Genomic DNA, 23,771 nt, shown 5'->3' on the forward strand with positions numbered 1-23,771 from the left:
GTGAATTTTTCACGAACGATACAATCAGTTTTTTCTCGAAATATGTCTTACCGATCCCCGTAATAAATGAAAAATCACTTTGTTTGCATTGAAGTCAAGAAATGCTTTGTTAACGATATTACACAATGATCTGTAACTGTCATTATTTTCTAAATAAATGTAGCCCCACTCTAGTACTCAAAACACAACTATTTGAATGTATCCGATTTTCCTTAAAATACTCACAGTTAATTTAAATGTAATTTCATGTCCACTCATTCAAAAAATAATGGATTTCAGATTTGTGGAGAAATGACTTGGACTTAAAACTTAAAACATTGCTCTGATGACATGTTTTTCTAAACTTTCCCTATAGAGGGCGTAGTTACAAGGGAATTCCTATGATATACTTTGAAGCATTACTCAGCATCATAAACTACATTTTATTTACTTTACTCAGCAGCGGGTTTTAAAGTATTTAGACCAAATTTTTGAGTTAATTTCATTTTTTTTGTTTTTAGTTGGTGCATCTATTTTAAATTAGGTGCAATGGAAGCTGATTTTAAACTAAATTTGATACTATATCATTGCCTGGTCACCAACTATTTTCAGGGCAAAATCATTTACACCCCGATTCCATCTTTTTGGACATTTCGAGTTTCGACTCTAAAAAGTCTCAAAAGTACGTCGAATTCAAACCACCGTCAGAAAACATGCATTTTAAAAATCAAGTATAGATTTACCCCTGCACGACACAACTTTATGTCAAATATGCATTAATTTATACATACATTTCTTAGAAATCTGACTCCAACTGTATGAATAAATACATATTAACGAATTTGCAAAAACCGAAACCCTACACTTAAACTATCCCATTTAGTTAATTACCCAGTTTATACTTTTCCCCGTAAACACGCGATGTTAAAACACGAAAATCGCGTGTAAAACTCCAAGTTTGTACTTTTCTTATGCAAAACGCCTGACAATTTTACAGCTCACATCTGCAGAATCTTTATGAATGAAAATAAACTACGCGGTTCATTAAACGCAGCGTGAACTAAAAGTAGCCCAAATAACAAACTTTCGCCTTTTCCCATTGCAAAAAAAACCCCAAAAACATCAATCTAAAACCATCCCCACGAACATTATCCGCGAACACCCAAAAAACCCGATTTTAAAAACCACCCCTGAACGTCGCACAGGCAAACTTTTGCACAAACTTGCAGCATCTTTGACGTGAATCAACTCCGCGGACGCGTTAAATCCACCGTGAAACGTTCAGGAACAATAGTATCGCCCCCTCCCTCGAAGTCATCGAATAAATCACATAATACTTTCATTTGTCATGATATTGCTAATAATCAAGCCCGCAATACCTTGTAATAATAATCGGAGCGCCTTGACGTCGAGCAGCTCGCAGTTGGAATTATCAGGCAGGGATGTAACCAGCCTCAAGGATGGAATATTCAACTACTATAGTCTTGTGAGGGGAAAATAAGAGGAGAAAAGGTTAGGGGAATTGCCCCGTTTGGGATAAGGGGAGGGAGTACAAAAAAATGAGGGGGTTGGGGGGGTAGTAACGGTCTACAGGACAAACCCACATTCCTCAAGAAGGCTCCTGGAGTTGTTGTAACAGGGGCCAGCAGTTCTCCAACGTCACTCTCATCCCTCCTCCGGGGCAGCGGGACATTACACATGTGATAAGATGCATTTGCATTCACATCTGCTTGTGGAAAAGGAGGCCACTTTATCAACAAAAGGGGGTCAAGGAGGTCATAATGGAGTCCGATTGGGCTGGCCTGGTACATAAATATAGTACTCTGAGTTGGGAAAATGTTAGTTTAAAGCCTGGGGTAGGGGGAGCTATGGCTCATGAGCCACATGTGGCTTTCTGGATGGGTGCATAGGGTGATTGGGTGAATTATATTCAGTCATTTTTGGAACTGCTTTGCCCTTACAAGGGTCGCGGGGGGTGCTGGAGGCTATCCGAGCTGACTTCGGGTCTGAGGCAGGGGAGCTATGGCTCATAAGCCACATGTGGCTTTTTTAATGTGAGCATAGGGTGATTGGGTGAATTATATTCATTCATTTTTTGAACTGCTTTGCCCTTACAAGGGTCTCAGGGGGTGCTGGAGGCTATCCCAGCTGACTTCGGCTCCGAGGCAGGGGAGCTATGGCTCATGAGCCACATGTGGCTTTTTGGATGGGTGCATAGGGTGATTGGGTAAATTATATTTAGTCATTTTTGGAACCACTTTTTCATTACAAGGGTCGCAGGGGGTGCTGGAGCCTATCCCAGCTAACTTCGGGTCCGAGGCAGGGGAGCTATGGCTCATGAGCCACATGTGGCCTTTTGGATGGGTGCATAGGGTGATTGGGTGAATTATATTCATTCATTTTTTGAACTGCTTTGCCCTTACAAGGGTCGCAGGGGGTGCTGGAGGCTATCCCAGCTGACTTCGGGTCCAAAGCAGGGGAGGTATGGCTCATGAGCCACATGTGGCTTTTTTGATGGGTGCATAGGGTGATTGGGCAAATTATATTCTTATAAATCTTATAGCCATATATAAATATTAACCTACAATACACTCCGATCTATTTTATTGTGTTTAGGGATGATCAGGTTTCGAGTGGTCTACTCTTAGTGTCAGTGTCAAATTTACACTTGCTTTTCAAATAGGCGCTCTATTTACTGCAGACCTTGTGACTGACACATCTTTGTGGTTTGTTGCCACAAGTGTTGATAGGAAATTAGCACCGAAAGGGGAGGCCATCTGGGTGGTATATTGGTGAGGACAGCTGAGCACAATCAAATGTCGCTACCTTTTGGGCTGTAGTCAACACGAATTGTCCAAAATAACTTGATCGGAACAACTTCAGTTCTTTGCAGAGGAGTTTGATCTTCGAATGGCTGCCACAACCCAAGAATTCAACTCTGCAACCATAATAATGTTCAATTTTGATCGTAGCAATTTGTTTATTTTATGCTTAAAGAACACCCAGATGTTCCGAAAGACTGTTGCCTGCACGTAGACAAATTCAAAAAAGAAGTCATGTGAGCAGTACAACCAGGAAGTGTGTCCATAGTGGTCTAGTTTGTCATCCCCAGGTAAGATGGCGGCAAGTAAGTGAGTTTCTTCACGTTTTATGCAAGATACGATTTATTTTTTTCTTGAATTTCATTCATAGACATCAAAATAAATTTGGTTTAGCATTTTATCTGTTGATCTTTTCTCTATTTTAAAATAAATGATCGTATCGGCCACATTACCTTGCGTTTCGTGCATGTCAAGTCTAATTTATGCGCATATAAGCCGTACCCTCGATTCAGTCATCATTTTTGGAGCGACAAATACGGCGTATAGGCAATAAAATACAGTAAAGGAGAAACCCGTGTGCGGTCGATTGGTCGCCGGTCTTTTGGTCGCGCCGACCGCGACAACCAAAAGACAGGCGACCAAAAAACAGACGACCAAAAGACCGGCGACAAAACAAGGTAAAACAACACGGTCTGGGAAATTTGGAGCTTTTCATCAGCCTAAGAATTAATAGGGCATTAAGTATGACTAAATAGTAATTCGGAGTTTGTATTTAGGGAATTTGAGCAACGATTTAAATGGTAATTATCAATAACCTTCCAATCGACCAAAAGACCGGCGACCAAACGACCGAGTACCACCAGGAAGTGTGTCCGTAGAGGTCTAGTTTGTCATCCATAGGTAAGATGGCGGCAAGTAAGTGAGTTTCTTCACGTTTTATGCAAGATACGTTTTTTTCTTCTTCTTGAATTTCATTCATAGACATCAAAATAAATTTTGTTTAGCGTTTTATCTGTTGATCTTTTCTCTATTTTGAAATAAATGACCATATCGGCCACATTGCCTTGCGTTTCGTGCATGTCAAGTCTAATTTATGCGCATATAAGCCGTACCCTCGATTCAGTCATGATTTTTTTAGAGAAAAATACGGCGTATATGAGATAAAATACCGTAAAGGAGAAACCGCAAAGAGTCAAAGGGTGATTTGATGAGGTACTAGAAATCCAACATGGCCTTCACTTGATTCAGCTCGTATGACCGCGACTCATTTAGACGAATATTTTCCATCCATCTGGGAATTAGTTAACCACTGACAGGGAGTTTCCACCCCAACGTAACTTTTTATCGTCATCTAACTACCAACAAATGTTGCACTAAAATGTCCCAATAATGCAAGTCGGTTTAGTCAAAGATTAAAAAAAACTATTCCGAGAAAGCACCACTAAAGATTTGCTTGTTTTATCAAATTCCTGCTTTGAGGACAACAAGCTGAGTCGGGTTCGAGTCCAAAAATCTTCTCATTGTTTACTTACACATAAACAAACATGCACATGTTCGCTAATGGTCACACATTCTTGTTTTAGACAATGGACCGTTATCGGACATTAGATCAACTTGTAAATTTTCCTCAATATCCTCTGACGAAGCCAAGATGGGCAAGGAAGTTTTGTTGGTGTAATAAAATTCCAAGACCAGGAAAAAAAAAAAGGAAAGTTAAGTCAGGAAAGTTGTGTAATTACAGTCATAAAACTTTTTGGGTCCCAGCGGGAGTCGGTATGATCTAAATCCAGCAAGCGGAAAACAGCGCAATTGGATTTCCGGAGATAGCATTGCTGGGAGAAGTGTTTTTATTGTCAGGATGTACTTGATGTTTGTCTTTGAAACTTGACATATGTTGTTAATCAGTCGCTTCCATTAAGTGATGACGTGAATGCGAAAACATAGAAATTCTCAGAATGCAAGAAAAGCAAACAGCAAGCATTTTCCGATAACACAATGTCCAAATATATCGTTCTTATGGGTTAAGTAGCTAAAAATACAAGCAATGAATAATAAAGATCCTTTCATGCTTAATTTGAATACACAGACTAAGATTTAAACAAACTAATTCATCAACGTACAACAATCAGATTTCCCAAAAACTTTGATATTGGTTGATGATAATTTTAACATTCTAGCTTCCAAAACATGACGTATATTTGTCAAATCTATTCTAACATACATACGAGCTTAATTCGTTCTGGGACTGAGCTCGTATGTTGATCTTCTCGTAACTTGAACGAACGTTTCCCATTGAAATGAACTAAAAACAAATTAATTCGTTCCAACCCTCTGAAAAAACACCAAAAACAGGATAGTGGATTGGATTTTTTTTCTTATTTCTTCTAATTCGCCATCTATTAACAAAGTAACACATAACTAGTGGCTTAATAGTAATAAAATGTGTTTAATATAACTAAAATTGGGCAGATTTCGCCGACGGGAGAGAGAGACACACAGAAGGGGGCGGGTTGGGGGTTTTGGGGGTACTTTCCACGACAACGCACTCGTAACGGAACAAACAAATTTAAATTAACTTGGATTAATTTATACAGACAGACAGGCCAAATCTGGGCTGCCGCATCATTTTGTGTGGCCCGGCCGGGAAAGTAAATCATGAGTGCCGACTTTCTGTTTTAGGATCAAATTAAAATGAAGAGTATAGTTGTATATTAAATTTCCTGATTTCCCCCCTTTTAAATCAATAATTGTAATTTTTTAATCCATTTTTTTCTGTGTTTTTAGTTCAAAATCATTTTGTAAAATCTAAAAATATATATAAAAAAAGCTAAAATAAACATTGTTTTAGATCTATAAAAAACTGAATATTCTGGGTTTTTAATCCAGTTCTTTTAATCCATTTATATAAAAAAAAATCTAAATATTATATCTAAAATGGTCCGTCCCACATAAAATCCAGTTGACGTTAACGCGGCCCGCGAACCAACCCGAGTCTGACACCCTTGGGCTATTAGATACCTTACTGTCAAAATATCAAATTTCAGATACAATATTTGACTAATAGATTATAATTTCCAATTATTTGAAGCATCTTGCCATGATGGCTTTCCATTCGGCCGTTCAAATGACCATTGACCTTCCCCAAAAACTCTACCAAGAACAAATTCTACCAAAACCCTTTTGACCTTCTCTTAGCTAATAGCTAATCTTCGTGATTCCTTCAACGTTTTTTTAGCATGTCGCCGAAACTCTCGCTAAAACTGTCTCACCGTCTCAATCTGACCCGCTGAAAGACTGCAGACGACGAGAACAAAGAATTCCAGTTTTATTTGGCGCTCAGATATGTGTGTGTGTTCCCCACCTCTGTCTTCCATCCCAAAGTCCTTTCCTCCCCCTCCTAAGCGGAACCATATTTCGTATACTGTATAGCAAGGGTGTCAAACTCAGGTTGGTTCGCGGGCCGCAATAACATCAACTCGATTTCATGTGGGCCGGACGATTTTAGATATAATATTTCGATTTTTTTAAATTGGATTATAAGAACTGGATCAAAAGCCCTAAATATTCAGTTTTTTAACAGATATAAAAATGTTTATTTTTATTTTTTTTTCTTAGTAAGGGAAAACACCTAACAATCATTTGTTTTTCATTTCAAATGGGAACAGTCTTTTTTTAAATTATATTCAATATTAAAGTGGGAAACCGAAAATATTTTCATATATTTATTTTTAGATTTTACAAAATGCTTTTTGACCTAAAAACACCAAAAGAAAAAAATGGATAAAAAATTGCAATTATTCATTTAAAAACGGGAAACTCATGAAATATAATATACATCTATAATATTCATTTGAATTTGATCCTAAAACAGAAAGTCGGCCCTCATGATTTCCATTTCCTGGGCCACACAAAATGATGTGGCGGGCCAGATTTGGCCCCCGGGCCGCCACTTTGACACATGTGCTGTACTCGATTTCATGAGGGCCGGACCATTTTAGATATAATATTTAGATTTTTTTTTTAATTGGATTATAAGAACTGGATCAAAAGCCCTAAATATTCATTTTTTATAGATATAAAACTGTTTATTTGAACTTTTTTTTCTTAATAAGGGATAACACCTAATAATCATTTGTTTTTCATTTCAAATGGGAACAATCTTTTTTTTAATTATATTCAATATTAAAGTGGAAATCCGAAAATATTTTCACATATTTATTTTTAGATTTTACAAAATGCTTTTTGACCTAAAAACACCAAGAGGAAAAATGGATAAAAACTTGCAATTATTGATTTAAAAAGGGGAAAATCAGGAAATATAATATACATCTATAATCTTCATTTGAATTTGATCCTAAAACAGAAAGTTGGCACTATTGATTTACTTTCCCGGGCCACACAAAATGATGCGGCGGGCCAGATTTGGCCCCCAGGCCGCCACTTTGACACCCGTGCTGTACTCAATTTCATGTGGGCCGGACCATTTTAGATATAATATTTAGATATATTTTTTTTTATTGGATTATAAGAACTCGATCCAAAGCCCTAAATATTCAGTTTTTTATAGATATAAAACTGTTTATTTTAACTTTTTTTTCTTATTAAGGGAAAACACAATTTGTTTTTCATTTCAAATGGAAACTATTTTTTTTTTAAATTATATTCAATATTAAAGTGGAAATCCAAAAACATTTTCATATATTTATTTTTAGATTTTACAAAATTCTTTTTGACCTAAAAACACCAAAAGAAAAAAAATGGATTAAAATTGCAATTATCGATTTAAAAAGGGGGAAAATCAGGAAATATAATATACATTCAGTTTTTTTATAGATCTAAAACAATGTTTATTTTAGTTTTTTTATATATATATATTTTAGATTTTACAAAATGATTTTTGAACTAAAAACACAGAAAAAAAATGATTAAAAAAAAATTACAATGATTGATTTAAAAGGGGGAAAATCAGGAAATTTAATATACATATATGCTCTTCTTTTTATTTGATCCTAAAACAGAAAGTTGGCACTCATGATCTACTTACTCGGGCCGCACAGAATGATGCGGCGGGCCAGATTTGGCCCCCGGGCCGCCACTTTGACACCAGTGCTGTATAGTATTCTGTCCAGTTCTAAGGCCCAAACCAGATTCTCCCTCTCGCTGTCTATCCCAACCACCCCCCCAGCACACACTTTGTTTACACGTATGTAAACACTCACACACAGACCCACCATATGTCGACCTAAGGTAAATACGCCTTGACGAGAAGTCTGCCTCCGCCACCAAAAAGTTTTTTTCCCCAATGACGGTCAAATGGAAGTTTTGTTTACACTGAATTCAAGAAAAGAGACTGCGCAAACACGCAATTCAAGCATGTGCTAGCAAGACATGCTTGTATTGTCAGTTTTAATGGGTTTATCCCATTAAAAGATGGGATTAGTCACACTTGTTTTGGGCGTAGTGGTGCCTTGTCATTGACAAAAGCGAGCTGTTTTATTGTATGTGGACTAGACGGTATTGTTATGTTGGAAAAAGAACAAAATAAAGAGAAGGTTTGTGGTAGAACACAATGTTTCTCACATTATTAGACCGTTAACTAGTTCTGGGTTTTGGCAATCACGCAGTGGGACTGAGGTCATTTCAGTTGAATCCATGTGTGGCCATTTCAAGTTATTATTCTTCTAAGGCATTTTTCAAATAGAGACGGATTAGTACCACAGAAACTCCAAATTTCCACATGAACAAGCACAGCAGTGACAGGGAACAAGAATCTCTCCTAACCAAAACCATTGACAAAACCAAGACAGAACGCCACATTTAAACCGTTCTTGTAAAAAAAACAGTATGTATTTTCTTACTCTAGTTCACGCTAGTGCTATTTTAAACAAACTCAGTCGACATTCTAAGGCTGAAAGAAGTAACAACAGTCTCTTTCATTGCATAGCCTACATTTTTTCCCATTTGATATGATGGAGAATTTTATAAGATAATGCACGTATTTCAGTATACATGCATGTCCTATAATATTCAGATGTGGTATGTCTATACCAGGGGTTTCAGACGTGGGCCGAACCATTTTAGATATAATATTTAGATTATTATTTTTTATAAATGGATTAAAAGAACTGGATTAAAAGCCCTGAATATTCAGTTTTTTATAGATTTAAAACAATGTTTATTTGAGCTTTTTTTAAATATATTTTTAGATTTTACAAAATGATTTTTGAACTAAAAACACAGAAAAAATGATTCTAAAAAATGACAATTATTGATTTATAGGGGGAAAATCAGGAAATTTGATATACATCGATACTCTTCATTTTAATTTGATCCTAAAACAGAAAGTCGGCATTCATGATTTACTTACTCGGACCACACAAAATGATGCGGCGGGCCAGATTTGGCCCCCGGGCCGCCACTTTGACACATGTGCTCTAGGTCATGCTAGCGCTATTTTAAACAGTCGACATTCTCAGGCTCTTAAGCTATTTTAGTTATTATGTAGCCTGAAAGAAGTAACAACAGTGTCTTTCATTGCATAGCCTACATTTTTTCCCATTTGATATGATGGATAATTTTATAGGACATGCACGTATACGCTCTATATTCTGGTATATGTGCTCTATACTGTATGTTTTAATATTTAGGCATAATGTAGCAATTGTAAGGACGAAATATTTTTTTTTAAATTGGCAAACACTCATTTTGGAAAATCTTTACATTTCTCTGGAGTCCAAAAAGTGTCCATTAATGACCAGAAATGTGGTTTAACCATTTGCTTAAACTTGTTCTATAAAGAAATATAACATTCACAACAGTGGAACAAAATAAACCTAATTTTGGACTATAAGACGCAACCAACAAAGTTTGAACAGTCTGATTTAATAGAAACACCAACAATTGTTCATTCATTTTCTGAAGCGCTTCTCCTTACAAGGCTCGCGGGGGTGCTGTAGCCGAACCCAGCTAACTATGGGCACCGAGTCGAGAATACCCTGAATCAGTGGCCAGCCAATTGCAGATCACAAGGAGATAGACAACCATTGAAGCCTAGGGGCAATTTAGTGTTCAATCAGCCTAACATGCATGTTTTTAGAATGTGGGAGGAAAACGGAGTACCCGGAGAAAACCCACGCAAGCCAGGGAAGAACATGCAAACTCCACACAGTGAAGACCGACCCGGGATCGACGCCCGAACCACTCCACCGGCACAAACAACTGTCAACAGTTGTCTATATATCGCCAATCTATTCTCTGGTGGGTGCGACTTATAGTCCAACAAAGATGGCACACAGAAAACAAAAGTATTTCATGTTCTGTTTCCATGTCTTTTCATGCCTATGAAGATGTTCTGGACTTCCACACTGTAAGTGCATTCTTGTGGTCTTTCTGACAGTACAGAGACCACCGGTGCTAGTGGAGGTTTCCAGAGTATGTTTGGCCCATCGGGGGAAGCAATCTCGCTGCCAAATCATTTCCAACACAGCTTCTCAGCAGGAGGAGATTAATGACCAGGATTAGTCATACTGTACTGCTTGCCCAGTGGGGCGGTGGGGTGAACCGGTGCATATTTAGGTCACATCATCCGAGGAACATCCAGGTGGAGGGAAAAAGTCAAATTAATGAATGGAAGACGAGGACTTTGATTTTGTGGTGCTTCAAAGTCCACAAATTCGAATGCAGTTTGCATTTTTAACAAGGTGAAAGACCTCTGTTTCTCAGTCATTCACTGTATGTCTGAGCAGAGGTTCATTTTAGGTCACTGCTTAAGGACAGTGTGGATTGATGGGGACCAGGTTTTTGCTTTTTATGGTCAACCCCAAGGGTCATTTTTGACTGGCCATGGTTCTAGAGATAAGCCAATCTGGAAATTTGGGTTATGGGTGTAAATTTGCAGGTATTTCAAGATTTAATCCAATTTAACCTGCTCATATTGATACGGTTAATCCGACTACAAGGGTTTGCAGGACATTTGTCGAATCATTGGGTATTGATGGAAAGTCCATTTTACGTGTAAATATCTAGAAGACATCCCTTCTCTTGTCTCATGCTAGCCTACGCACGGTACATTGTCGATTGGTCGCCGGTCTTTTGGTCGCCGATCTTTTGGTCGCCGATCTTTTGGTCGCCGGTCTTTTGGTCGCCGGTCTTTTGGTCGCCCGGAAGGTTATTGATAATTACCACTTAAATCGTTGCTCAAATTCCCTAAATACAAACTGTGAATTACTATTTAGTGATACTTAATGCCCTAGTAATTATTAGGCTAAAGAAAAGCTCCAAATTTCCCGGACTTTTATTGTTTTTTGTTGGAGAACGTGTTAAGACCCTGACTGACGTAGCTTCTTAAAGGGACAACGCATGTACATACAAACACTTATACACTCACATGTCGGCTCAGTGAAACTGCTCATGGCCATTCTTGGCTTTTATTGATGTGTAGACCGTGTTGTTTTACCTTGTTTTGTCGCCGGTCTTTTGGACGCCCGTTGTCGCGGTCCGAGCAACCAAAAGACCGCGACCAAAAGACCGGCGACCAAAAGACCGGGGACCAAAAGACCGGGGACCAAAAGACCGGGGACCAAAAGACCGTGACCAAAAGACCGTGACCAAAAGACCGCGACCAAAAGACCGTGACCAAAAGACCGCGACCAAAAGACCGCGACCAAAAGACCGCGACCAAAAGACCGGCGACCAAAAGACCGACAACCAATCGACCGCACACGCCTACGCACTGCTAACCAAACAACATTTCCCATAATGCCTGTGGCCTGAAGACTATTACGTGCTGTCAGATTTTGTCTGATGCATGTAAATCGAACTGCACTATGAGAAGCGAAACGAGACCACCCTTCCTGCAAAGTCTCGAAACAGCTCTTTGGTTCGTACCACAGTTCTTAAATTGGGTTCACAGACTTTTTCAGTTTCTTCTGGACCAAACATGGCAGGTGAGAAGAGGCCTTAATTTATACCGCACGTCATTTGACCTAGATTTTGAACGCCATCCCATGATTGTCTCACAAAATTTCAGACTTGATTGGCAAGACGTCAAGTAAAATATGCGTCATGCAAAAATCAAAGGATTATTTCCACACGTATTGCTTCTTTTGTTGGCTTTTTTTCCAAGAATTCCACACACAGTGTGCTTGAAATCAAGTGCATGACACTGATGATGATGTTTTCCACAAAACTTCATCCTTAAAATCTGGATTTCTAGACAAGTGCGAGCACTAATTTTTCTATTCTGATTTTAGAACACAACAAATAAGTGATCTTGGACAAGACAAATTGAAAGTGATTGTTTTACGGCAAAAGATTGCCGACAATAACCAAGTGTTTTATCTTAAAATGCGAATAAACATTCTTGTCTTTTGATGAAGTGAGTCCCGTGTGAGCGTTCTGTTCAGGCATTTAACTCTGCCGGTTTGTAGTCATTTTCATTTTGGCAAAAGACTTGGGAAAACAAAACCCAGACGATAGAACCAGCTGCTCATTTATTTGTCTACGCTTTTGACGTTTGCCTATTTCTGTCCCTCGCGCTATTTTTTTTTCATCATTTGCCTGCAGAGAGAAATATGTAGCCCCACCTTACCTGCTCATCAGGCGTTGACTTCATCAAGAACGGGCCTTGCACAGCTGTGCTGTCTTAGTGATGCAGCGAGACTGGAATGCGTAACTTCAAAGTATAACGAGAGCGCAGAATGGCAGTGTTTGGGGGCGGAGTGTTGTTGAATATGTGATCTCATAAAACAGTGTACAAACATATTGTGCATTTATTCACGGGTAGGCAGCAGGGCGTGAAGAGATACCGTATTTTCTCGCATATAGGCCGTATATGTCACTCAAAAAAAAAATAACTGAATCGAGGGTACGGCTTATACGCGCACAAATTCGACTTGACATGCACGAAACAGCTAACGCAAGACAATGTGGCTGTATCTTGCACAAAACGTGAAAAGAAGTCACTTACTTGTGCTGCCATTGCTCGCTCAGGTCACCAACATCTTACCAAGGGATAACAAAATAGACCGCCACGGACGCACTTCCTGTTTGTACTGCTCCTTTTTGAATTTGGGGACCCATACCACCCTGGTCACAATCTGTTCCAGCTGCTGCGCTCTGGCAGACGCTATAGGTCCTACAAAGTACGGACAAATAGGCTTAAGGACAGTTTTTTCTTCACATCCATCAGAACTCTAAACTTGCGGTAACACAACACACAATCCCTTCTGTGTAATAACTTCGGGGTGAGGTAATATGAAAAGACGTTTGGGCAGTGATCTGCCTCCTACTGGCTGACTGAAGGTAAGTGAAAGACAGTGAGAGGTAAGTGATTCGCTCGGGGGCTGATGCGATGTATCCATAACGGCAGAATGCCAAATTACGAGTCCGAAACTATCACTTATTTGGGTCTTTTGCTGAGAAAACGCACCTTATGGAGAAGCACTACCAATTTCGTCATACACAGTTTCTGGGTGTGATGACAATTAGGCTTTTGTTGTTGATGATGACGACAGGGCCTATGTCCGATTATTAATTTGTGTACCATGTGCGATGATTTTTCTTAAAATGTTCCCTTCAAAGTAACACTCGCTATTAAAACCATCAATATGGAGGTGAAAATTGTGGATCGAGGGGCGGCTTATACGAGGGAAATTGTAAAATTCAACAATTTTAAGGCAATTTTAAGGGTGCGGCTTATACGCGGATGCGGGTAATATGCGAGAAAATACGTTAGATACAAATCCATGTGATTCTCCTCCTCTAATTCTCCGTAAATTATCCGTAAATGCGACTGGAGAGAAATGACCATTGAAACGTACACTGTGTTATGACTCGTGAAAGCTAATGTGGCTAATGTGACTCCATGAGCTTCAGTGGCCCAAAAATGGAACGTTTCTGGCCCTGTGTTTTCACCTAAGAAAGCTTTGTTACTGCAAAATAGAACGAGGTCGAAAGCGGTCAGATGAGAAATAAAGCAAAGAAAGACGTAGCGAGATGCCAAGAGAGCGGAAAGAATCCACCGAGTGCTTGCTAACAGTTTGAGGGCCTAATGGCTTTCAGATGTGATTTTTTTTTCTAAAGGGGGCATTTTCGAAGGCGCATAAAACATTCCCTTGAACAGGAATCTACGCATGACAGTGTGAAAATTTAACACCAACTAAATGTCATTGGTGTTAAACGCGATTTGGCTTTTACTTTGACGGCTGAGGTTGTATTCACGAAATGTCTCTGATTTGTGGCCGCTTCGGACTTTGATGTCTTTCTTTTTTGGAGGAGCCCAGTGCAACCGAGCTGGGTGGGGGTGGTGCTCTCCTCTATTTCCTGTCCAGACCTTGGGGGTGCTGGGACTTGGAAGGGGTGAGGTCATCGCTTACTCCATGTGTAAAGTCGACTCGAGCCATGGAGAGGAAACGCATTGGCGAGAGATTTTTTGCCACATGCGCATCACATCTGTCCAACAGCAGGACTTGCTTGGACCATTACTGTACTCTCCTATGTTCATATTCAGGAGAAGAGAATTCCCTTTCCCACTTCAATTGCGGGAGTCAATTTAAAAAACAATTTCAGTGGCGTTTAAAGTTCTGGGGAAATTTTGAGCTCATCTGTTTTTGCGGAAAACTTTTGGTGGTGACAAACTAACTAAGAATTCCAGAAAGGGAATCATCCAAAATTTACCAGAGATTATCTGTAAGTATAAACTAAAATGGAAGTGAAAATAAAGTTACTGCTATTGGCAATGATAGATGTCCAATTCACTTATCCTGGCTGTGGAAGCTCATCTTTTAGTGCCATTGACGACAGGTATCTACTGAATTTTCTCGCATATAAGCTGCACCCACATATAAGCCGGACCTTGAAAAATTGCCTTAAAATCGTTGAATTTTACAATTTCTCTCGTATAAGACGCCCCCTGATTCACAATTTTCACCTCCATATTCATGATTTTAATAGGGAGTACAAATGTGTTACTTTGAAGGGAAAATCTTAAGAAAAATCATCGCACATGTTTTTCTGAGATACTGTATGAATCGAAAGGATCGCCTATTGGATTGCACATTCCAAAAGGGTGTTGCCTGCATGTAGACAAATTCAAAAAGGAAGTCATGTGATCAGTACAATCAGGAAGTGTGTCCGTAGTGGTCAAGTTTGTCATCCCTAGGTAAGATGGCGGCGCCCTGAGCGAGCAATGGCAGTCACAAGTACGTGAGTTTTTTCACATTTTATGCAAGTTACATTTTTCTTGAATTTCATTCATAGGCCTAAAATAAATTTTGTTAATCGTTTTATCTGTTTATCTTTTCTCTATTTTGAAATAAATGACCATATCGGCTGCATTGTCTTGCATTATGGTGTTTCGTCTTTGTCACCTTGCAGTTTCGTGCATGTCAAGTCTAATTTGTGCGGATATAAGCCGTACCCTCAATTCAGTCATCTTTTTTTTGCGACAAATACGGCGTATATGCGAGAAAATACGGTATATAAACAAATAAATGGTACGGCCCACATGAGATCTTGTTGCCTGTTTTCAGGACTATTGACTGAACAGGACACCATGTTCCAGGCCGAGACTGTTGATCTGAGTTGGCAATGAAGATCTACAAGGGACTCTTAAATTGCTTTGACTTGGATTCTGGCAGATGGCGATAATCGCAATATTGTTTAAAAATACGGTCGCTCTGTTTACCTTATAAAGAAATTATTTACTTATTCGTACAAATTCTTACGCAGTTGTTTTGGTTTCCGATCCGCTCGTTTCACATTGTATGCTTACTTGTGCAAAATCTTACGCAGGTGTTTGTGGTTTCGATCTAATATAAGATTGTTGTGGCAGTTGTTTTTGACCTTGATGGTGTTATTCGGTTAGCTTATGCAATTGTTTAAATCAGATTACCTAAGATGTTTTGAATTATGCATGACTAAATGGACAGAGGAGGATGCCGCTCTTCAGAATCCTCTTGAACGAAGGCGAGTTGGGAGTGATTTTCCTTGCAAGTTGTAGCCAGTGTATGTTAAAGATGTCTCCCTGTTTGATTAAAGTGTATTAATAATAAACCTATCACCTATGTCCGATTATTATTATTATTATAATAACTGATTTGGCCATCCCTGCTCTAAGCAATTAAACGCTCCCCGCATTATTTTGTAATGTCGGAAATCAATGCTAATTCACCTGCTATCCTTCCGTGTGTGTTGTTTGCGAGGAAAGTGTGTGTGTGCGTACATGCTATACCGGTGGTCTGAGTGCTGGAAGAGTCACAAAAAGCTTTTACGAGTATAAAGGTCTAGTAAAGCAGGTGTACTTGGGACAAATGGAGGAACAGGATGTGCAGCTGACAGATACCCCGCTGCCTGGCCTGATCCACTCAGGGTGATCATTACAGGTTTGGATAACAGATGCTGAGGTACTTCTTCACCTACCTGCCTATCAGCATTCCAAGCACCTTTCATGTGTCTCCCAGACCCCTCCCCCAACCGCCTCTTTATTTGGGATGCAGCTGTTCCCATAGGGAAGAAAAAACACACAAGCTCAATATCGTCTGGGCGTGTGAAGAAGTTTGGTTTTGCAGGATTTTTGTGCAAATCCATGAAGCAATTAAACACAAGCGGTTGAGATTTTGATCAAATAAATTCTAAAGCTATTTCTCTCCAGGCGGGTGATGAGAAACCAGAGTCACGTCCTGCTATCAACACAAACAGATCCTGTTGTTCCCCGCAAGTGTCTGCGACACATTTGTTTAGGGTCAAACATCGAATGCTGTAAGGTTCGCATATGCCCGGGGGTGTAAGTGTAAGTGCTGGTCTGTGGACCACCCAAGGGTCTTATACAAACCTAAAAAAGGGAAGGCGTTTTTGGGTCTGGAAAACATGGAGCAGGATATACGTAAGGGCAAGAGTGGAGATCTAAAAGACATGATGAGTCCATTTTCACACTCGGACCGACGAATATACACAAATGGTCCTTTGACACGTTTGTAAACAAACCACACACAATGCGGATGGCGGTTTTCTCAAGGGTTTGTTGCCTTCCAGAAAATGTCAACGTATAAAATTGAATTCTATTCAAGAAAATACGCTACTGATGAAATGAAGAATTCTGTTATTATGCTATTTGCAGCGGCCAAGAGCTGAGATTTCAACACTACTCTTTTGTTAATTGTTTTTTTTGTACTGCTTATCCTCACGAAGGCCGCAAGGGTGCTGGAGCCTGTCCCAACCAATTTGGACAATAGGTAAGGGGGGTACTCTGGTAATTCACTATCATTTTCCACAATAAGGCGAACCTTCAATGAATGGCGTATCTTACAATGTGTTTCATATATAAGACGCAGTAGTAGTAGGGGATTGTGTTATACATCCACTAGAGGGAGCTGTAGTAGTAGTAATTTTAGTAGTGGTTAGATTAGAAGTTGTGTTATATACATCAAATAAATGGAGCTTTGCTAAAGGGAATTTCATACTCTGATTACCCAATATTGATCCATTATATAAAGCGCATCAGATTATAAGACGCACTTTGGAGAAAATTGAAGTCTTTTAGTTGCGCCTTATAGTGCGGAAACTACAGTACAGGGTTCAACCAGGCTATCGTGCATGTTTTGGGGATATGGGAGGAAAGTACTAATCTTTTAATACAATATAATCTTTTTGTGCTGCATAATATTTCACTTGACTGCACTAATGAATGATTTTTAATGTGCTACTATGGCAATCTCAAATTTTATTTAGTTTTATTTTATTCAATCCAAAAGATCTGCTTCTTTAAACATATTTAAATTTCACATTGCCAAAGTAGCATAAACAATTTCTCATCAAACTAAATGTGCTACAATTTAATCTCATTCTATCTTATCTTATCTAACCTTACAGATCTGGTTCTCTAGTCATATTTCAAATTCAACATTGGTCAAAACCAACACATTAACTGTACTTTGATGAAAACTATCCTGATCTTACATATGTCTTCACATCTTAAGAGCGTCCCTCTACATCACATGTGTCAAAGTGGTGGCCCGAGGGCCAAATCTGGCCCGCCGCATCATTTTGTGTGGCCCGAGAAAGTCAATCATGAGTGCCGACTTTCTGTTTTAGGATCAAATTAAAATGAAGAGTATAGACTTATATTAAATTTCCTGATTTTCCCCCTTTTACATCAATAATTGTAATTTTTTTAATCATTTTTTTCTGTGTTTTTAGTTCAAAAATCATTTTGTAAAATCTAAAAAAAGCTAAAATAAAAATTGTTTTAGATCTATAAAAACTGAATATTCAGGGTTTTTAATCCAGTTCTTTTAATTCATTTATATATAAAAAATCTAAATATTATATCTAAAATGGTCCGGCCCACATGAAATCGAGTTGACGTTAACGTGGCCCGCGAACCAACCCGAGTTTGACACCCCTGCTCTACATGGAGAATGTGGTATGGAAGGACACTTAATCTGGATGAGTCAATGTGTGGTGTACTTTGAGTAACTTTTAATAGCTCGCGTGAACTCCGCCGACAGTCTATTAAATCAAAACGATGCCACGTCATCGTCTTTCTTTAAGATCTTCCCTCTCATAGTGCATTTTTTTTTTATATACACGCCCAGAAGATTGCGTCAACTCGGTCATTCTAGTTGAGATTCCCTCTGAAGTGGCTTTAAGAGGAAAGCTCTTAGCAATGAAGATGCTCCACCCAAGAAATGTTTGTCTTGCATTGTCTCTAGCATCTGCTGCTCATTGAACAGTGGGAGTTTCAGCCTTGTTCTTCTCACTTCTTGGTTGAAAACAAAGCTTAGCCATGTAGGGCAGAATCGGATGACAGGCTATTCAAAATTACCGTATTTTCTCGCATATTAGCCGCCTCCGCGTGTAAGTCGTACACTTTAAATTGCCTTTAAATCGTTGAATTTTACAATTTCTCTCGTATAAGACGCCCCCTCTTTCACAATTTTCACCTTCAAATTCATGGCTTTAATAGGGAATACAAATGTGTTACTTTGAAGGGAAAATCTTGAGAAAAATTATCGCACGTGGTTTTTCTGAGATACTGTATAAATCGATTGCTGGATTGCACATTCCAAAAGGGTGTTTCCTGCACGTAGACAAATTCAAAAAGGAAGTCACGTGAGCAGTACAACGGGGAAGTGTGTCTGTGGCAGTCAAGTTTTCACCAAGTTTCTGGGTGTAATAATAGCATGAGATACACATTGCGCAGGTATCAAGGCTGATATTTTAATGATCAACCGCAAGACCTTCGATCAGCCTTATCAACTATTGGAATGTGCTGACATGATAAACACTACGAACACGCGTCAGAGAACGTTTAACTATGGTAAGATGGCTCCGTTTTTTTTCGTGAATTTCATTCGTAGACGTCAACATACATTTTGTTTTTTGCGTTTTATGTTTATCTTTTCTCTATTTTGAAATAAATTACCATATCGGCCGCATTGTTTTGCGTTATGGCGTTTCGTATTTGTCACTTCGCAGTTTCGTGCATGTCAAGTCTAATTTATGCGCATATAAGCCGTCCCCTTAATTTAGTCATATTTTCTTTTGCAACAAATATGTCGTATTTGCAAAAAAATGCAGTATATGTAAATTATTATTGGACACAATCCTTATAAAGAAGACAAGAACATTTTTGTGTACTGTACCAATATTTCCGATCGATCAGAAGGTGCAAGGGAACGAAAACGTAGGTCCAATCAAACATTGTACCAAAATATGATCATATTTCTTATAACGTAAGAAGTTCTACCTACTTTGACATTAAACGCTGCATGGAAATTTAATGAACATTTCTGTCGTGAGTGTAATCAGAAGACTGACCTCAGGAATGCAACTCCCACTGTCAGTTCCCACTCTAGCCGTCCATCTTCATTATGGTCATTTCCAAATTCTCGTCATGTGATTTCCAGCTGCAGGCCCCATCTCTGGTGATGTAGGGCAAATTCCTGACCGGCATCAGTCAACTTTCATAACCACAGCAGAAGTTGGCAGTCCAGAAGAGATAAGAGATTCTAAAAAAATGGAATTTCAGCAATTAACAAGACAACATTGACCAGATAAAATAGGTAAATATCAGGTGATGTATTCCCATGATTTTCAGAGAAAACTATTTTATTTAAGGTATTAATTATGTGGTTCAGTTCATTCTATTAGTTCATTCTATGCATTATGTCTACCACTTTATACACATAGAGACTTTTTCTTTAAGAAATTGCAATGAGTGTTATCTCACTTTATTGCATAAGCTCATACAACTTTTATGCTTAGCTTAAAATTTTACGTTTCTTATTCATGACTCAGAGTAGATCACGGATGTGGACCATTGCATTCTTTTACCATAGACTGGAGGGAAAAAAACCTCACCAGGAAGCCATTGCAACCCCGCCCTTTTGCTAACATATATGCACGGAACATGAAAACAATGTAAAAACGTGTGGACATTGTGACACATTCCGAACTGTCAGTGTTGTTGCCAGATAAGGCCTCTGTTGCCGCTGGGTGACCATTCCCATCATTGTACAGCAGACATTAGGAAGCCTGCTTGAACTCGTGAGCTAATGTAACAGATTTTGGGAGTTTCGCCACCCCCATAATTAATAGCGAAGGGGAAAAAAATCAAAGCATCAGCCAGAGAGAACAAGCCCTGTGTCTGTCTGATGTAGTGATGATAAGAAAACGAACGCCAGGTGTAATACCTCTTCACAGTCTTTCATTTGGACTCATTTACTTCAACCATTTCCATCAAGCGAACTCATTTGAAGAAAAAAAATACACTCCTTCAATCACTCCTCTGTTTCTGACCAAACCCCTTTACCCTGCCAACTCAAATATAATGCATGTTACGATTACGTCGGTCGTGGAACATAGTTGGACCCAAATGGAGGGAAGCAGACAAATGGACGAGTTCGCTTGAGTGCTCTAACAAAATAATAACTGAGGCAGGAGAGGATTCAAGGAAATAACAAGGACTTAGCAATACATAAAATAATCAAACTTGACATGGAAAACATGAGGAAACGAGTAACATGGAAAAAGGCAGACGATCGGACAAAGACTAACAAACACACGGGGTTTAAACAGACAGGGGGCTGATTACCAAATCACGTGCAGCTGGTTACAATAGGAAGGGAAGCCCGGAGGGACACAAGAGGCGAAAAGCACACACACACACACACTCACACACACATACTAACACCAAAAACCCTAACAAGACATGACAATGCAATTGAAGATCAGACCATATTGGCGGCACGATAATGATAATCATTACTGAAGCGGTGTAATTCAATGATGTCAGACAAAGACAATGACGAGATAAGGCAGTGATGGCGAGACGGGGGAGGGGCGCATCAGTGTGCACGCTGACCTGTGTGGCCAATGGGGCGCGCACCTGGCGTGAATGTGAAAACCAGACAGGTTCATTGAAGGGCGGTGTTTCGTTTGATGTTTTATTCCTGGATGACGTGTTCGTAATTTTGCCACCTGCTGTAAGACAAGATGCCGTTCTTCCCAAAGCCTCGAAAAGCCGGGATGATCGCGCGACTTTGGCGCGTCTCGCTTGTAAAATATCTTTAATCGGAATCATTCATTTCCTCCACTGAGGTTTGGCTTCATCTTTTCAATTAAGTGTGCATTAATGTTGATAAGGAAGTTGATGACGAGGTCGCTTGCGATGATTTCATGGTTTTTATTTGTTTCGGGCGTCATTGAGTACAAGATTGATAAACCCGTGAAAAATCCCCATGTGTTCTTGTAGGAATTTTGGATGGGAGTTGCCAGACGAAAACATAAGCCTGTTAAAAGTAATTTCTTGACCCCAGTCTGACTTAAAGTTTATCTGTTAATCAAGCTTGTAAACATGTGGGTGAAAAAGCCTTTGTCTACTTGAAAATCAAACGTCTTTACTTGCCCTGAAATAGTTGATACATTTTCTGGGCTCCTTTTAAGGATGGAAATGAAAGTTACATTTCCAAAAAGACAAACACACAAACTACCCCGACAAAGTAAGCAAAACCTCAGACTAGTTGTTGCATGAGACAACCTATTTTGTTGCCTCCACAGCAGGAATCTATCAAATAACTATTATTATCTTGGCACACCTTTAAAAACAATCCTTGGAATAATTGTTGGATAGTTGTTGGAAAGAAAACGATGATCTTTTAGGAATTCTATTGAAATTCAAAGTGATTGAATCGAGGAAGCTAATTAGGAACACACATTTCAGACGGTTCAGTTTTCAACACACATTTCAGGATGGAATCAATATTGAATTCGGTTCAAATGTCAAAGAAATTGAATTTTTTTGCTCCGTCTAGGTATCGAAAGTGTTTTTTTTCTTCTCTTTGCTTAGAATTTGCATTCTGCGGTGACACTTGGCGCCCTCTGCTGTTAGAGATGTATATCAAAATATTTGGATTTGCACCGAAAGAGGTCAAAAGTGGTCCAGACACCCAGTTACCCCGAGGAGCAACATTTTTTCGATACGCCTCCAGTTATTGCGAAAGCCTGATCTATGATACTGTGTATTCGGAAAGGGGGAATCAGGGGGGTGCTGTTGTCTTAGCTCAGAGGCGCAGAGTTCACTGGCTCCACATTTGAGGCTCTAAAGGAGCGTTAATGTCAAGTACAACAGACAAAAGAAGGAGGAATAACAATGGAGTTGGCGAGACGAGTGCTGAGGAATGAAGAAGGGGGGAAAAGAGGGAGCATCGATGTGAGGGCTTGCCAGGTTTTGGCAGCTGTTTGGAGACGACAAAGCACCTGGCGGACTGAGCGAGATCATGCCAAGGAGTGTCAAAGCTCACAGGCATGGACTCGGGGGATGTTGGACAACTGCGGGTTTATCATTTAGTGTGTGGATGATGACAAAACCTGGTCGAGAATAAGTGAAGCAATGTGGGTCAATTCAAGTGACCATCTGGGTTTAAATAGGCAATCATTGGATGCGCTAAATACAGCATATGTTCACATATTTGACAGGAAGTAGGAAATGAATTGGCATCGTTGGGTCTGGGAAAATTAATTGTTGAAATGTCTGTACATGATTTTTTTTTTTAGATGACATCTTTATGTCCATACATTTTTTTTAATAATTGGGTTGGTACGCGGGCCACTTTAACGTCAACTTAATTTCACGTGGGCCGGACCATTTTAGATATAATATTTAGATATATATTTTTTTAAATGGATTAAAAGAACTGGATTAAAAGCCCTGAATATTCAGTTTTTTATAGATCTAAAACAATGTTTATTTTATCTTTTTTTATATATATTTTTAGATACAACAAAATGATTTTTGAACTAAAAACACAGAAAAAATTGATTAAAAAAGTACAATTATTGATGTAAAAGGGGGAAAATCAGGAAATTTTATATAAGTCTATACTCTTCATTTTAATTTGATCCTAAAACAGAAAGTCGGCACTCATGATTTACTTTCCCGGGCCACACAAAATAATGCGGCGGGCCAGATTTGGCCCCCGGGCCGCCACTTTGACACATGTAGGCTAGGGACTCCCTGACTTGCTAATCAGCCAATACTTTACAACTACTATAACTTACAAGTCCACATGAATCCTTTAACAACTTTTTATTCTCACCATCTCATATTATGTTTGTCATACTGTAGCCATACCTTGTTTTAATACTTTTAACTGAAGTTTATATTATTCTAATGATCAATAATGTGCTATTATTTCACTATTATTTTCATTTTTTTCCAAAAAGATTTATTTTCATTCTTGGTAGGGTCTTAGATGGCTAACGGTAATCGCTTTTATTTATTTTAATTTATATTGAGTGTTGTATCCTGAAACTTGGATTGGTTCAAATCACATAAATAAAGATGATTCAACAATCAACTATGTTTTCTCAAGACTTTTGTATCATGCCAAGTGATTTAAACTGTAAACTGTAGATTTAAACTGACCGACAATGTTCAAGAGTGGCGAGAACATCAGGAAGCGACATTGT

The 23,771-nt window shown here is 39.0% G+C and overlaps 1 protein-coding gene across 1 annotated transcript in view; it reads right to left on the minus strand.

The window, feature by feature from the left end:
* Positions 1 to 23,771, minus strand: part of fbn3 (fibrillin 3) — a 118,963-nt gene that overhangs the window by 67,010 nt on the left and 28,182 nt on the right. The window contains exon 4 of the mRNA XM_077606561.1: positions 19,620 to 19,810. The gene's annotated coding sequence lies outside the window, so the exon portion shown is untranslated. The remainder of the gene's footprint in view (positions 1 to 19,619; positions 19,811 to 23,771) is intronic.

This window comes from Stigmatopora argus, chromosome 8, assembly GCF_051989625.1.
Source record: "Stigmatopora argus isolate UIUO_Sarg chromosome 8, RoL_Sarg_1.0, whole genome shotgun sequence".
Taxonomy (NCBI): Eukaryota; Metazoa; Chordata; class Actinopteri; order Syngnathiformes; family Syngnathidae; genus Stigmatopora; species Stigmatopora argus.